The sequence below is a fragment of the Diuraphis noxia genome, unplaced genomic scaffold (genome assembly GCF_037042655.1).
Source record: "Diuraphis noxia isolate RWA-SAM2 unplaced genomic scaffold, SU_Dnox_SAM2 contig0002, whole genome shotgun sequence".
NCBI lineage: Eukaryota > Metazoa > Arthropoda > Insecta > Hemiptera > Aphididae > Diuraphis > Diuraphis noxia.
The window spans coordinates 58,805,028-58,822,004 of NW_028301712.1; the positions used below are offsets into that span (position 1 = coordinate 58,805,028).

At 31.4% G+C, this 16,977-nt stretch overlaps 1 pseudogene; it reads left to right on the plus strand.

Moving 5' to 3' along the window:
* The first annotated feature begins 969 nt into the window (after positions 1-969).
* On the plus strand, positions 970-13,868 carry LOC149058723 (uncharacterized; annotated as a pseudogene).
* Positions 13,869-16,977: the final 3,109 nt, after the last annotated feature.

Below are 16,977 nucleotides of genomic sequence, written 5' to 3' on the forward strand. Positions count from 1 at the left end.
CCACTTCCTACAATCTCTACCGTGTAAAAATTCTGCATAAATACAGGACTAAGTCCATTGCAGAATTAGAATTAGTTTGTGTCCCACTCAATGTAGAACTTAGTATAGTCGTTGGGCTTGTCCTCAACATCGCCGCTATACATAAGTTCATTCCATTTTTATTACTAATTTCTCGGGCAGATACTTTATGTTCTGTCCTCAAATTTATATAACTTTATAATTTTACTTTAATAAAATACTTAATATTTTTAACGTTGTGTAACTTGTAACTCTACCACCGTCTCCTTTGAAAAACATGATTGTCAATCCAACGTCGCTGAACCCAAATAATAGGCGTTAGTGAGGGATCACTACACGTTTTTGGTGTCAGGTGTGGGGTCACCTGAAAGAAGTATTTTGGTATCCAACCCAGAATCAAGTACATCAGCGGATCTCGAGTTCAACCACGTCACCGATTCACGCATCAGGAATAGGAACAAAATAAAAATTATTACGATACCACTATAAATGCTATCGATCTCCATGTAGGGGACAAAGTTCTCATTAAAGAACATAACAAGAAGAACTCACTCGATTTAAATTGGCAAGGACCGTATGAAATAATTTTGGTACATGCACGATAACGAAAATATAACAATTCAAAAAGGTCGTCGCGAATATAGAATCCATATAAACAACGTTAAGCGCTATCATGAAAATGATAACGGCCGCCAATAGAGAAATATATATATTTATAGTTATTATACATACTAGACTATATGAGATTAACTTTCTTATAAAATCATTTATTTAATAACACAATTTTATTCTTCTTACTTTTGTATTCTTTTTCCGTATTTTATTTTATTTTTTTTTTGCTATTACTAATCATAGATCTACAATTATAGAAATTGACGCAAATACGTTATAGTGGATTTCGAATTCACTAATTTGGGACGAAATAATCTCATACTTATTTCGGGAGCCTTTATGGGCCAACACCAAGTCAACCGCCTTACCAAGTTGGAAGGTCGTGCGTTGGTCTTAAACCAGGATCGACCTGTGTCAAAAGATGAATGGCAACAAATGGTTCGGCACTTAGTCGAGATATTTAAGGATAAACCGAATACTCTATTACCCGTGTTAGCACAAATATATGACTCCGACCATACCACCCGACCAAATCTAACAACCATACAAATCCAAAACTTACTAAAATACTACGAAACTATCATACTATGGGAGGGGAGTACCGATATTAAAATCTTACAACTTAGAATAAATAAACCAACCTTCTCGCTAAGGGGATGGGACGTAAATATGGACGGAGAATTTTACTTACAATTGATTAACTGCAACACGAAACAGATCATAGCATCCATGCTGCTAGGGTCTTACAACAAACGAGGGCGAGCCCTCAAATTACAGGAAGCGCACGAACTAATTTGCCAGTGTAAACATGACTCGCGCGAACCGCACAACCCACTAACCGATGTCCTTTGGACACGGTGTGTTTTTACGCAACTCTATCACAAAAACTCAGACATCATAGATAGGTCACGGCAGGATAAATAACTAATAATATTTAAAAAAAAAAAAAAAAAAACTAAATACATAATATAAATAATATATAAGTACATATACGTATTATTAAATTTAAGTGTTAAGACACACTATATTCGGAAAGAGGGAATCATTTATTTTTTTATTTTTATAAGTTTTGGGTATAATTATAATTTTATTTTAAGTATAACTAATAAACTAAAAACATTTCCAGACTGATACTACTAACAATACCGTTTACGTCAGGAACTTTAAGATTCACAGACGAACATTTAAATCAACATTCTGGTATCTACTACGAAAATCGAGGACCGTTGAAACTTATAACTTCTTAATGGGATCTTACTGCGTACATTAGTCTCGCTAAATATAACGAACCATTTGATTACATAGATACTATAATAGAAAAAACAAAAGCATTGTGTATTGAACATATACGCCCAGTAAACAATAATTTTGACTGTAATAATTTACTTGTTGTAGCTAACGATATAATTCAGGATTTACAACAGAAAAAACAACAAGTCTTAAACTCTATAAGACACGTAATTATTAAACGTAATGCTCTTCTTAAATTTGCAACAAAAACAGCTAGGTTAATCTACGGAATATGTAACTTAGAATGCATAAAAAAATTCAACTTTAATATAGGAATAGCTCAGAATTCTTCACAATCTAAATTAATCAAAGAGCAAATTAACCCACTGACTTAGAAATAACTAACATTTATGAACTAGTGAAACTCTCAGATATTGCTATTTATTATGCTAACGACAACCTAGTTTTTATAATTTCTTTACTTTTAATCTACCAAAATGATTTTGTTTTATATAATTTAATACCTGTACCAGTATGTATTGACAATGATTGTGTTTATATAAAACCTATTAATAAGTATCTAGCTATAAGTAAATCTAAAGAACATTATGCAACTTACGATGAATTTTACTATACTCATTGTAAACACGCTAGAGACTTCCTATACGTACATTTCACCAGCCCCTCCAAGTTTGAAAACCTTTGTTTATTATTCACCAATAATTAGTGTGTAATTTGTGTAAATTTGTGCGAACATTTTCAAAATTTGTGCGATAAAGGATTTTGGACAAATCCAAAAAATCTTTGGGGGGGCTGAAGAAATGTTCTCCGGCCCCCCCTAAGTGTAAAAAACCTACTTTTCGGGAATTTTTTTTTACCAAAAATTAGTGCGCGATTAGAGTGAATTTGTGTGACCGAAATGAAAATTTGTGCGCCCCTCCTTGGCCCCCGAAATCGCGTTCAACCGTTTTGACCATTTCCCCAGCCCCCCCTCGAGGGCGAATAATCGACTTTTCGGGAATTTTTTTTTACCAAAAATTAGTGCGCGATTAGAGTGAATTTGTGTGACCGAAATGAAAATTTGTGCGCCCCTCCTTGGCCCCCGAAATCGCGTTCAACCGTTTTGACCATTTCCCCAGCCCCCCCTCGAGGGCGAATAATCGACTTTTCGGGAATTTTTTTTTACCAAAAATTAGTGCGCGATTAGAGTGAATTTGTGTGACCGAAATGAAAATTTGTGCGCCCCTCCTTGGCCCCCGAAATTGCGTTCAACCGTTTTGACCATTTCCCCAGCCCCCCCTCGAGGGCGAATAATCGACTTTTCGGGAATTTTTTTTTACCAAAAATTAGTGCGCGATTAGAGTGAATTTGTGTGACCGAAATGAAAATTTGTGCGCCCCTCCTTGGCCCCCGAAATCGCGTTCAACCGTTTTGACCATTTCCCCAGCCCCCCCTCGAGGGCGAATAATCGACTTTTCGGGAATTTTTTTTTACCAAAAATTAGTGCGCGATTAGAGTGAATTTGTGTGACCAAAATGAAAATTTGTGCGCCCCTCCTTGGCTCCCGAAATTGCGTTCAACCGTTTTGACCATTTCCCCAGCCCCCCCCCCTCGAGGGCGAATAATCGACTTTTCGGGAATTTTTTTTTACCAAAAATTAGTGCGCGATTAGAGTGAATTTGTGTGACCGAAATGAAAATTTGTGCGCCCCTCCTTGGCCCCCGAAATTGCGTTCAACCGTTTTGACCATTTCCCCAGCCCCCCCTCGAGGGCGAATAATCGACTTTTCGGGAATTTTTTTTTACCAAAAATTAGTGCGCGATTAGAGTGAATTTGTGTGACCGAAATGAAAATTTGTGCGCCCCTCCTTGGCCCCCGAAATTGCGTTCAACCGCTTCAAAGCAACCTATAATGCTAAGAAAACCTATCGATACTAATTTTTATACCTTTAGTGTACTTGCCATTTGAAAACATTTATTTGTGGTGGACTTGGGCTAAAAACCTAACAGCCGTGAATAGCAGCTCTAATTGAGGTAAGTTCTTCATTTTGAATATTTTTAATTCTAAGAAAAAGGATACGAGTAAGTATGCGCAAACAGATTATAATATTATGTTAAATGTCCAAGATTATATTTAATATTATAGTAATAGTGTGTGTAATAATAATAATTAGTAATTTATTGATAACACATTTTTAAGTTTTAAAAAAAATAATTAACCATGATCAATAAAACATCATTGAATTAATTAAATTAGAAAAACGTAAAAGACAGAATAATATATGGTATGGTCAGTTTATTAACATCGTTGTGACCTAATCGTAATTTTATTGTTAAGGAGATGTAAGGTATCGTTCACAAGTTTTAGGATATTAAAGTAAAACATCCCATCCAAAAAGGATATGACAATATTAGCCGGATCATTTGGTGTGGGTTTATAAAAACCATGATAAAATTGATCGTTTTTCAATAATATTTTTGAATATAATGCATTAAAAAAAAAAATTTAAAAATTTAAAAAAATTAAACTTTTAAAATTTATTATATTGTGTATACAAGAAATTCGCAATTCACAACTTTTGTGTCTTTGACAGGAATTGGTTTTTTTTTCATGTCATCAAATTGTTCCCAATTGCTTGACCCTCGTTTTGCGAAGGCACAATAATGCCCTGTTGAATTTCTCAATTTAGATTTTCCGGCTTTGAAGCTGAGTACTCCTCTAAGCTCATAGGTTTTTGAGTTATGCAATATAATTTGTGGAATATCACATAACTTTTCCTTTACCTGAGCAGCTGCTTCACAGCTGCGATCTTTAGAAATTGCCTTTTCTCCTGCAATAATATTATAAAATATAATTCAGTGTGTATAAATTCAAAGAAGTTGTTGTACAGTAATTTTTCTCTTCGTACTATTAATATTATGTATCTATACACAATACACATAAAATAGCAAAGTATATATTTTTTTTTGTTTTTATCAAAGTTCAACATATTCATTTTATTTTTATAATAAGTATAACAATACTAATAGTATAGTTGTGTTTGTATTGATAACGGTTTGGCGTTAAAATAATAATTAGTTTATCTACACAAAATATAATTTAATTAAAATGTTTTTAGAGGTGATAATAGAAGTGGTTAATATAAGGTATCTAGATAGTATATAAAATCGATTTCGTTTCACTATGTTACAATCATTGACCGGATATTAAATATGAAAATTGTTATGATTTTTGCTAATAACGTTTATTCCCTACTTCATCATCATACATGATACTCCTAAAATGTATTTATTTACTTTAATATATAAAGAAGATTACCTTCCCAATGAAGGACATCTATAAACAGATGCATATCTGAGAATTCAGATATTATTTGTTTCATCCCATCACAATAGATTCCAGACACCTCTTGAGTACATTGTGATTGTTCAGTGGGTTGGCGATTATCAATAAATTGTTGTAAATTGTTTATATGACCATCTTCCGTTTGATAAGTCAAATACACTAGAGTATTATATTTTGTTTGACAATTCGATGTACACCGTATCGTTTCTTTTATAGTTGGAAATTCTGTTAACATTGAATGTATAACGTTACCCATAGTAGAATCACAAATAGCCAACGTTGTGTTATATTCCATCATTTTTAATTCCGGATTCAACTTGTTAATTATAATATCAGCTCGTTCTGTATATGTTGAAGACGTAATACCATTCTTTAGGATTTTCGAAATAAAATTCAGAAATTGACTTTGAACAATAGAATCAATTTTCTCGGAATATGGTTTGCTATCACAGTATGATACCTGAAAAATATATAATATAGACTTTTACAACAATTCAAAAATGAATATATATATATAACGATAGTCAAGTTTATATTATACCATAATTAATGAAGCCAATGAGTCAAATGCACATGTATTTGTTAGTATGATTTTTCCTTGTGTCACTTTAGATTTACAACTTTTAAGTTCTTCTGAACGGGAGCCATTTTTTAGAATTGGTAATGATTTAATTTGTCTAGAGTTATTTAAATTCAAATGTCTTAAATGTGGATTAGGTTGTAGGTACGAATTAGTTTTTCGTTGTTTCTTATTTTTCCTACTCCAAGTTTCACATGCGTTATTCTCCTCATTAGTTTCTACAAATGAACACATGTGGCAAACTCGCATGTCATCATTACCAGGTACACAAGTTGAGCATGTGGAAATTGCATGAACAGGTATTCCACAGTAAAAACATTTATGTGCTCCTGTATCCATACCTTCAGAGCACAGTGGACAATTTGATTGTTCAGGAATTATCAAAAAATCATTTTCCTGTTCAGATAGCATGTTTGTGTTTTCAACTTCTTCCAAATTCTGACAAATTTCTATATGTTCTTTGTTTCCTGTTTGAGAATTTATATAAGATTGTCTATTGATATCGTCATTGTTGTTTGATGCTAGTGAATTTTTTGTTGAGTGGATTAGAGATGCTCCTTTTAGTGAAGAAATATGACGAGGTAAAAAGTCTTCAATTGAAATTGGTAAATTGTCTTGTTTAAAGGTGATGGTCTTAAGTTTTTTGAAACTCGACTCTACTGCGGCCGAACTAGCAGTTTCATCACCATACCCATATATTGGAACCATAATAGCTGACCATAGAGGCAAGAGTTTCATGCATTTTATAATATATTGAACCAATGTCGGTAAATACATGGCATTTATCCCTGTTCCTTCTTTTAAATAATGCTTGCTTTCTTCATAAATGTTCTCAGCCCAGGTTTGGAATGGATTGTATCCAAGTAGACCGTCCTCATAAAGTTTCTATAGAGATTGAATTTAACTTAATTAAATAATTTAAACAATTTTGTAATAGGTACCTACCTATTTTCATAATACGATTAGCCTCTAATTCCCTATATGTTTCACTTGACATTCCGTTTACAGAAAGAGACGAAACTGCTTTATCTTTTGCTGGCCCTATTATTCGTCTTTTTTTTGCCATGTGTTTCTCATGAAAATGTCCTTTATATGTACAATGCATAAGAACCCTAATATTTTTTTTTATATAAAATATTTGAAATTTCTGAAATTAGGTATAATAATAAACAATAAATGTATTACTTGGCATTTTCTGCTGGTCTTTGAGATACAACACCTTCAAAGTATGATTCACAAACTGAGCAACGTCCTACAACTTTAACATATACTTGTCCATTAGGAAAAACTTTTGCTCTTTTGAAGGATAAACAACAAGGTAATTCGGTGTGTATCCAAAAATGTTCTGCAAGAACTGGAGTCCAAGTACCTTTTGGTAAAACTACATATGAACGTGAAGTCCGAATAGGGTTATTTTTATCAGACAATTTATAACTAATTTCTCGAGGTTGAATTTGTTGCCACTCATCAGCTGATAAAGTAAAAACAAATTTTTTTTGCGGGATACAATCGTCATCATTACTCGACTCTGTAAATTCATCTAAGTAAAATATAAATCAATTAATTTAGTTTATTCGATCGAATAAATGTATAATACTTGTCACTTTGAATAACATACCACTTTCAAGATCATTTTGAACTCCTATTATTGTTTCAGGGGATATTGGTAAGGTTTTTTTCGTGGAAAAACCTAGTTTTTCCCAAATTCCGTGCCTTTTTAGTTGTACAAATGTATGGATTGCATTAGCAGATAATTTATAATTTAAATGTTCACTTATTTTACTCCAAATATTATTTGTGGCCACAGCAAGTTCTATTGATAAAATTAATTTATAAATGTATTATTGTTAACTGTACAGTGTGCAGTAAACATACATTTCTTCAACACCATTTTAAATTTTGAACGAAGTGAAAAATGTATTGTTCATAATATTATTATGGTGTGACAAATTTCGAAAATAAAATGTCGAAACCATAATTATTATAAAATAATAAAAAAAAATTAATCGAAACCACGATCATCGGTGTACAAAGCTATCTAGCAATTTGGGGACGTAAAAACTATGCTTTACAACCTATTACTTATTATAATACTTAATGTTGATAACCTTATCACGAATAAACATTATACATTACAATGACTAACAATATATAAAAAATATGCTAACTAATTTGATTTAGAATGATTAATCTTAATTAGTAATTAGTAATTACATATTAATCATTTTTTTAAAATTATTTTTTAATTAATTGTGTATGTGTTAATCATTATTATAACTTATTTTTATTAATTGTATAATATAGGTACATTGTTTTAATTAATTTGTTATAGAAAAATTTTATAACTTACTAATATTTTTTAAGATTAAACATAATAAAGTATTATTAAGACCATAAAAAAACAATTTATACAAAAAATTAAAAAAATATATAAATGTATAGGTAGTTAAATACATTAAATAAAATTATATATTTTATAGATAATCTTATTTAGTCTTTTTAATAAATTGTTAAAAAAAGTATTGTTAAAAATATAACGTCATACAAATATTTTGTCAATGATATAAAAACATGTTTTATATTAATACATATTAATATATTATTAAATTACATATTTATAATATGTTTATATGATATGTTAACATAAAATTCGTTAAAATATGATAACTAGTTACAGTGTACCTACTTACACGATGTTTAAAAAATTTTCTGGGCGCTATTAGACAGTGTTAGAATATTGCAAGTTAAATCATTTAATATTGTGTCTACAATATATTATGTATAATAAATAATAATAAATATAGGTACTTGGTAAATAATGATATTTTTATAATACAATAATTACATGTTAAATATTTGGTACTTAGAAACATGAACTTCATTTATATTTAACGTATTGTACTCAGTACAGCGCCAAATATATTTGTTTTTATACCATATTGTTATACAAAATATGAAGATATCCATTATGTATTAATAAGTTAATAAAAATAAGAGTCATATTAAAACAAAAATCAAAAATCAGCTGACGTCTGACAAGTAAAAACTCTTATGAGTTATGACTAAATGATATATAAACCTGTTAAAATGCTCAGCTACATTTAAGTTACGACAATTTAAATTAATAAACAAAGGCATCTAGGTACCATTTGTATAATATGTACACGTAATAAATATCTAGTAATTATTAGACTAGTAACTAATTTAAAAATATTTTATATTATAAAATATAAAATGTCGATCCTACTCGTAGATTTAATGTTATGGTATAACTAACCTAACTAATCGGCTAATAATAATAAAAATGAATATAGGTAAGTTTAAACGTATATAGTGGTATAGCATGTATGTCATATGCCATATGGACTGTAGCAGCTTATACTTAAAAAAATGTAAATTTCTGAGTTGTATACTCGTATATGTAAATATGTTTTCGGATTTTTATATTAACTGATAAATTTATTGAACGATTCACAAAAAAAATAAATAAATGAATGACCTGATGAACGCTTTCATTTTTTCAAAGAACATGAACATGAACGTGTTTGTTTGAAAAAAACTACGCACGTGAACGTGAAAAGGTTCCTTGAATAAATTAATTTTTTTAGTGAACGTTCCGAACACTGGAGCTGGGTTCAGGGAACAATATAATCGAGGGACGAGAGCGATACTATAAAACGGACGTCGTCATATCCACGCATCATTTGTCCGCGTGTGTTTTCGCTGTACCGTCTACCGTAACTCAATTATAACCATGTCCGGCATTATAGCTTAAATATAATATTATAGTATAAATTATAAGTACTAAACATAATATACAAGTATATTATATTTTCTAGCTTTACATTAGTATACAGGAAATGTAGTATAAATAATAATTATATTGTTAAACATACTTCCATTTTCACGATTTATCACATCATCTTTGAAAATCAACACGGCATCTATAATCTGACTTGGTGGAACAGCAGGCTTTCTTCCAGCCATTTTATAAAAATCAATAAGTAATAATAGCTAAACAGTACTCAAAACTTGTAGGTATTATATCAATATATAAACACCTACAATTTTCACTAATATACCTACTTAGTTATTATAAAAATACTAGTAGAAATAAGAAAACATTGATAAAACGATTTGATAATATCCACAATTATTAACATAACTAGTAAAATAGATATGTCATTTTATTATTAGAGATAAAGAAAAAGAAATGATGTACATAAACACACGCGTTTGTGGGACAATGCTATTATTATTTCATGTTACTGATAAATAAACGGGTGACCATGTGGTGTTATTTATAAATTATAACTATTCGTGATTGTTACAATTGAAGAGAGCTATTCTTTTTCTGTTATACAACTTATAATTATAAATATCGCTTGATAGTTATATTAATTTTATTAAATTTCAGCCAATACAACATGTATTTACCCAAGCCAATATAAAACTTGTTCTTCAGATCATCGGAAAAATCAGAATATATTATAATATAACCATTCCAAATATTTCCATCAACTATCATATCATTTTTCCTTTTTTCCTAAAGTAGAAAATATTTAAAGAAATACAAAATAAAGAACTTGCCCAAAAAGTGCTGTTATGCACGGCCGCGCACAGTGGTCCGTGTTGTAGGTACTCGTAAATTAGTTTGCCAAAACGTATTTTTAGAAGTGCGATAAATGTTATCATTAATATCAAATTAATAAAACTGATTACATACTTAAAAAAAATTGTATATTATTCTTACATATTATTAAGCACGCACAGATGGGCGAAACGAGTAACCGCGATAAACTCGGTGGGCCGCGTAAAATTTGGACCAGCTTAGTAAAAATCTACTAAAATACATCCGACATATTTCAATACATAAAATTATATATATGAATAATATAAAACAGTAAATGCGTATAATACTTTAATGAAAAATGGGATGTTTAACTTTATTATGGCCGGTTAATATACTAAAACTCGTGACCATTACCTTACCTATTCTTACCAATAAAATTACGATCAGGTCACAAAAATGTTAATAACCTGCTTATACTATGCATTATTCTGTCTTTTACGTTTAGCGATCTATGTTGTATTCATGAACAAAAACTATTATCTTTACCGTAAGAATGTAATATTTTTATGATTTTTCTAATTTAATTAATTCAATGATGTTTTATTGATCATGGTTAATTATTATTTTTAAAACTTAAAAATGTGTTATCAATAAATTACTAATTATTATTATTACACACACTATTACTATAATATTAAATATAATCTTGGATATTTAACATAATATTATAATCTGTTTGCGCATACTTACTCGTATCCTTTTTCTTAGAATTAAAAATATTCAAAATGAAGAACTTACCTCAATTAGAGCTGCTATTCACGGCTGTTAGGTTTTTAGCCCAAGTCCACCACAAATAAATGTTTTCAAATGGCAAGTACACTAAAGGTATAAAAATTAGTATCGATAGGTTTTCTTAGCATTATAGGTTGCTTTGAAACGGTTGAACGCAATTTCGGGGGCCAAGGAGGGGCGCACAAATTTTCATTTCGGTCACACAAATTCACTCTAATCGCGCACTAATTTTTGGTAAAAAAAAATTCCCGAAAAGTCGATTATTCGCCCTCGAGGGGGGGCTGGGGAAATGGTCAAAACGGTTGAACGCGATTTCGGGGGCCAAGGAGGGGCGCACAAATTTTCATTTCGGTCACACAAATTCACTCTAATCGCGCACTAATTTTTGGTAAAAAAAAATTCCCGAAAAGTCGATTATTCGCCCTCGAGGGGGGGCTGGGGAAATGGTCAAAACGGTTGAACGCGATTTCGGGGGCCAAGGAGGGGCGCACAAATTTTCATTTCGGTCACACAAATTCACTCTAATCGCGCACTAATTTTTGGTAAAAAAAAATTCCCGAAAAGTCGATTATTCGCCCTCGAGGGGGGGCTGGGGAAATGGTCAAAACGGTTGAACGCGATTTCGGGGGCCAAGGAGGGGCGCACAAATTTTCATTTCGGTCACACAAATTCACTCTAATCGCGCACTAATTTTTGGTAAAAAAAAATTCCCGAAAAGTCGATTATTCGCCCTCGAGGGGGGGCTGGGGAAATGGTCAAAACGGTTGAACGCAATTTCGGGGGCCAAGGAGGGGCGCACAAATTTTCATTTCGGTCACACAAATTCACTCTAATCGCGCACTAATTTTTGGTAAAAAAAAATTCCCGAAAAGTCGATTATTCGCCCTCGAGGGGGGGCTGGGGAAATGGTCAAAACGGTTGAACGCAATTTCGGGGGCCAAGGAGGGGTGCACAAATTTTCATTTCGGTCACACAAATTCACTCTAATCGCGCACTAATTTTTGGTAAAAAAAAAATTCCCGAAAAGTCGATTATTCGCCCTCGAGGGGGGGCTGGGGAAATGGTCAAAACGGTTGAACGCGATTTCGGGGGCCAAGGAGGGGCGCACAAATTTTCATTTCGGTCACACAAATTCACTCTAATCGCGCACTAATTTTTGGTAAAAAAAAATTCCCGAAAAGTAGGTTTTTTACACTTAGGGGGGGCCGGAGAACATTTCTTCAGCCCCCCCCCAAAGATTTTTTGGATTTGTCCAAAATCCTTTATCGCACAAATTTTGAAAATGTTCGCACAAATTTACACAAATTACACACTAATTATTGGTGAATAATAAACAAAGGTTTTCAAACTTGGAGGGGCTGGTGAAATGTACGTACTTCCTATTATGTCCTGAAGGCAATCCTTTACATCCTCGCAACACACGACCCACATTTGAAGTACTACTATTGCAAGATCCTTCCCAAGTTCCACCCAGTTGTGAAATAATGCATGTTCAAATCGGTACAACTATTTTTCATAAAAAAAGATTTAAAAATGAATGGATATACGTAACCAACCATGATGTACTATTCATTACCTGTGATGAAGACAAAGAATCAACCAGCCACAAACTCAAAGGAGTAGGAATCATTCACTTAAACGAAACTTGCAAAGGCTACGCCACTAGCCACTAGAGACATACTATTACCAGGAAAAGTCGACTATAAATCTGAATACGCGGATTTTAATCTAAGGTCAATAATAGACCTAAACCAATATTCACCACGTATAGAGACTAACAACTTAATGGAAGACTATCACGTAAAAACAAATAACATGGACGACTTGTGCAGTAGTTTCAAACTCAAAGAAAAATTTGGACCGTCAAACCAAAATCAACGTAAAAATCGAAGAAATTCAAGACATACAACGGTTGTTCAACTATGTATTGTACATGACTATAGGCTCTATTGTCATAATTATGATATTAATGATGATACGCAGCATAAAAAAGAAAATAACAGAAAAATTCAAAAACAGACGTCCAAAACACATTCGTGAAGGAAGTGAAGAACTTAACCAACCAAGAACGGTTCATCAAAGTGATGACATAATCGAATTTCCACTTACACCACGGAATAGCCCGGAGGTCCACTATACAAAATTAAAACCATATGGGTTTAATTGAGGAAAGTTGGGGACTTCCATCTTCGAGGGGAGGAATGTAGTAAACCGACGGAGTCGCTATACTATTTTTTTCTTTTAAATTACATTAACATATTATAATTACAATTCACATTCTCATATTATACTGCTGTCTTCTTGGACCTTGGGAATGACAGTTTAATCCCAGATACCAGATTCAACCGTGTTTAAATTATAAAAAAGTGCGAAAATAGAATATTGCCGAATGTATGGGCGTTGGCTCGCTGAATTACTGAGAATCCAAACGTTCGGAATAACAACCACTTTGCGGTTCCTTTAATCCACTTCCTACAATCTCTACCGTGTAAAAATGTCTGCATAAATACAGGACTAAGTCCATTGCAGAATTAGAATTAGTTTGTGTCTCACTCAATGTAGAACTTAGTATAGTCGTTGGGCTTGTCCTCAACATCGCCGCTATACATAAGTTCATTCCATTTTTATTACTAATTTCTCGGGCAGATACTTTATGTTCTGTCTTCAAATTTATATAACTTTATATTTTTACTTTAATAAAATACTTAATATTTTTAACGTTGTGTAACTTGTAACTCTACCACCGTCTCCTTTGAAAAACCTGATTGTCAATCCAACGTCACTGAACTCAAATAATACTATAATAGGCGTTAGTGAGGGATCACTACAATATGATAAAGATAATATAGATCGTTTTATCGTATTATCTTCCATAGGTATATGACTTACATTATGAATGCTTTGATTTTTTTTTGGACATAATTATCATAATATATTACACCATAATATATTATATTATATTCTATAATTTTATGAATACTTTTATTTTCTTTACGACCAATATTAATATAAGTAGGTACGACAATTTATATTAGAAAATACCTGCATAATATTGTGATGTTTATATACTATATATAGACATATAGTATATTATATATATATATGTAATAATTGTAATATATACATTATTGTATGGCCGCAATTCGTACGTACCTTTCATAAACCCGGGCCGCAATTCGTACGTTCCTTTCATAAACCCGGGCCGCAACTCGTACGTTATTTAGGGTTTGGGCCGCAACTCACCAACACTGGTGTTTAAAAGGTACCATGATCGAATAATCAATTATATTTTAACTATACAGAAAATACTACAAACGTTTTAGGACTGTAATATACTGGAATTAAACAAATTGATGCATATACCAATACGACAATATAAAGAATATCAGTATTTATATGACAAACAAACGAGAATCACAAAACGCACAATTAATACTCTCGGAATTCGATTCAATATTCGATCCGTTAGGCTTGATATGTCCAGTAATAGTTTTTTTTTAATTACTACACGGAAGAGCTAATACAATTTGAAATTGAAATTGGAATGCAAAATTGACACTGAAAATCTAGGACGACTGACTTCAGAGCCGCAGAAATGTAATACGCTTAAATTCCCTAAAAATGAATCGTTCACTGACAAGCAATGATGTGGTTATGCTGTGTGTTCAACGATAACACGGAATATTCTGAACCCATAACTTTAATTTGATAGGGGGTTTTTTCTACATAAAAGACTAAATATTACACCAATATTTGAATAATTTAAATCTCTAATTTAATTTGTTATTTTTTTTATCTGTAACTCCCTTTTTTGAGTTAAGATTTAAATTACTTTAATTTTTTTTAAACAACTTTGAATTATAAAGTTTTTTTCTATCTTTAAAATTTACTTACTGAGATTTAGCCAGTATTTTGATTTATGCATGTTGTATTTATCATATTTTTTACAGTCCATCTCTTTATTTTCATATTAATTTAATGTTGTTAATGTGTAAGTTCGGTTAAATGCTATCTATCATTTTTTGTGATAGTATTGCCTTAAGGTTTTATTACTCACGTCCGTAATAAATATGAAAGGTTATAAAAAATCTTAAATTCTTAGAAACGGTGACCGATACTATACGATCGGTGGTGAGGTATGCCCAGATAACTGAACTTTAGTCTTAGAAAAATTAAGATAACGGAGAATAATACACCAAATGTTTGGCAATTGAATTTTGAAAATGTACCAGCTTTTCAATAGCCACACTTACGGCTATATGAAGATTGTAACTTTTACGCCAAAAATAAAACCTGTCGTGTAGGTATCCAAACAACGTAAATATTATAATCACTTGGAGTTGGCTAAACTTGAGTTATCAAACGTTTTGGAGAATACCTTACGTTCGGCGGACATACGAAGTTTAATGAACTTTGTGATGCCAGCGCTTTTCTCACGGTGGGTCAATGATGATTACGAAAAATAGTCTCCTAAATAAAAAATGGGATATCGGAGGATCTAAACTTGTCAGTCGATATTAACGGTGACAGGCAACAAGCTGTGACAGAACGTGTCCTACGCAGGTAGCTCATCGGTTTTGGAGAGTCGATTCCTTAATGTCGGTAAGAGGTGCTATTGGTATGTCTATTCTCGGAACGACAATGATATGAGCTCGTCTGAATCTGCACGAGATTTTTAAGATTTATCGGATGGAAAATCTGTATTTATTCTGTGTTATTGGTATACGTAGTTACTATAATAACAAGATATGCTACCAATTGGCTTTTAAGCACATAATAATTTTATTTCATGTACATTATATTTTATTATATTCGAAAATAAAAATTACTTTAGTACTTTACTCTTAACGCTTTTGATATTCAGTTTTATATTTATAGAATTTACATTGATTGTTAAGTTAAACATCAAAAACTAAATATTTTAAATAATACAAATATTCACATACACAAACGAATATATATCTAGAAGAAGTTGTGAAGAACTTTGTTAACATTTGAGCTTCAAATACTCATAAAAAATTTATTTTACCTTTCGTTACACACTTCTCTTTTTGTTTATGATAAAGATGACATATAAGGAACCACGTATTAATCAAATTAAATTATCAAATCTAAACTCCAGAAAAAATAAAGTTCTACATTCAAATACTCTAAAAAGTTCTATGGATTATGCTTAATTTTTTTTTTAATTAAATATTTAATTATAATAATAACTTACGTAGCGCATATTGTATTAATTTTTGGAGTTGTTTGATTGAGTGAAAATGTATCTATTAACAATAATTGAAAAACTAAAATAAATCGAAAACTATTCTAAACCTATATTTCCTATATATTGTGTGGAAAATAATCATATAAACATTTTATGAAAATGTATAGTATTCATTTGTGAGCTATACAAACAAAAACAAAAATATTATGTCAAAAACAACCCATTTTTCTTATTATTTCTTTTTATACCTATCAAATAGAATATGTAAAAATATTTTTTTTAATATTATATCCTAAATGTGTACCTCGTACCTGTATTTAATATTAATATTATCAGATAGGTACACCATCTGGCTAATTGCTCCACAACACGTATAACAAGTGAACTTTAGTTGCCTGAAATAATTTATTGCATAGGTACCTATAACTTACAGTTGTTTGATTAATGAACAATTATTTTTTCAAATTTCCAAACGATCCACGAGCAATATTCACTTTTTTGGGGCAATTACCACATTTAGCAGTATTATCTACCAAATCATGAAAATGGTTCCACGTGGAACTCCTCTTTCATGGTGTCATTTTTATTAAATTTATTAAAATATATTATTATATC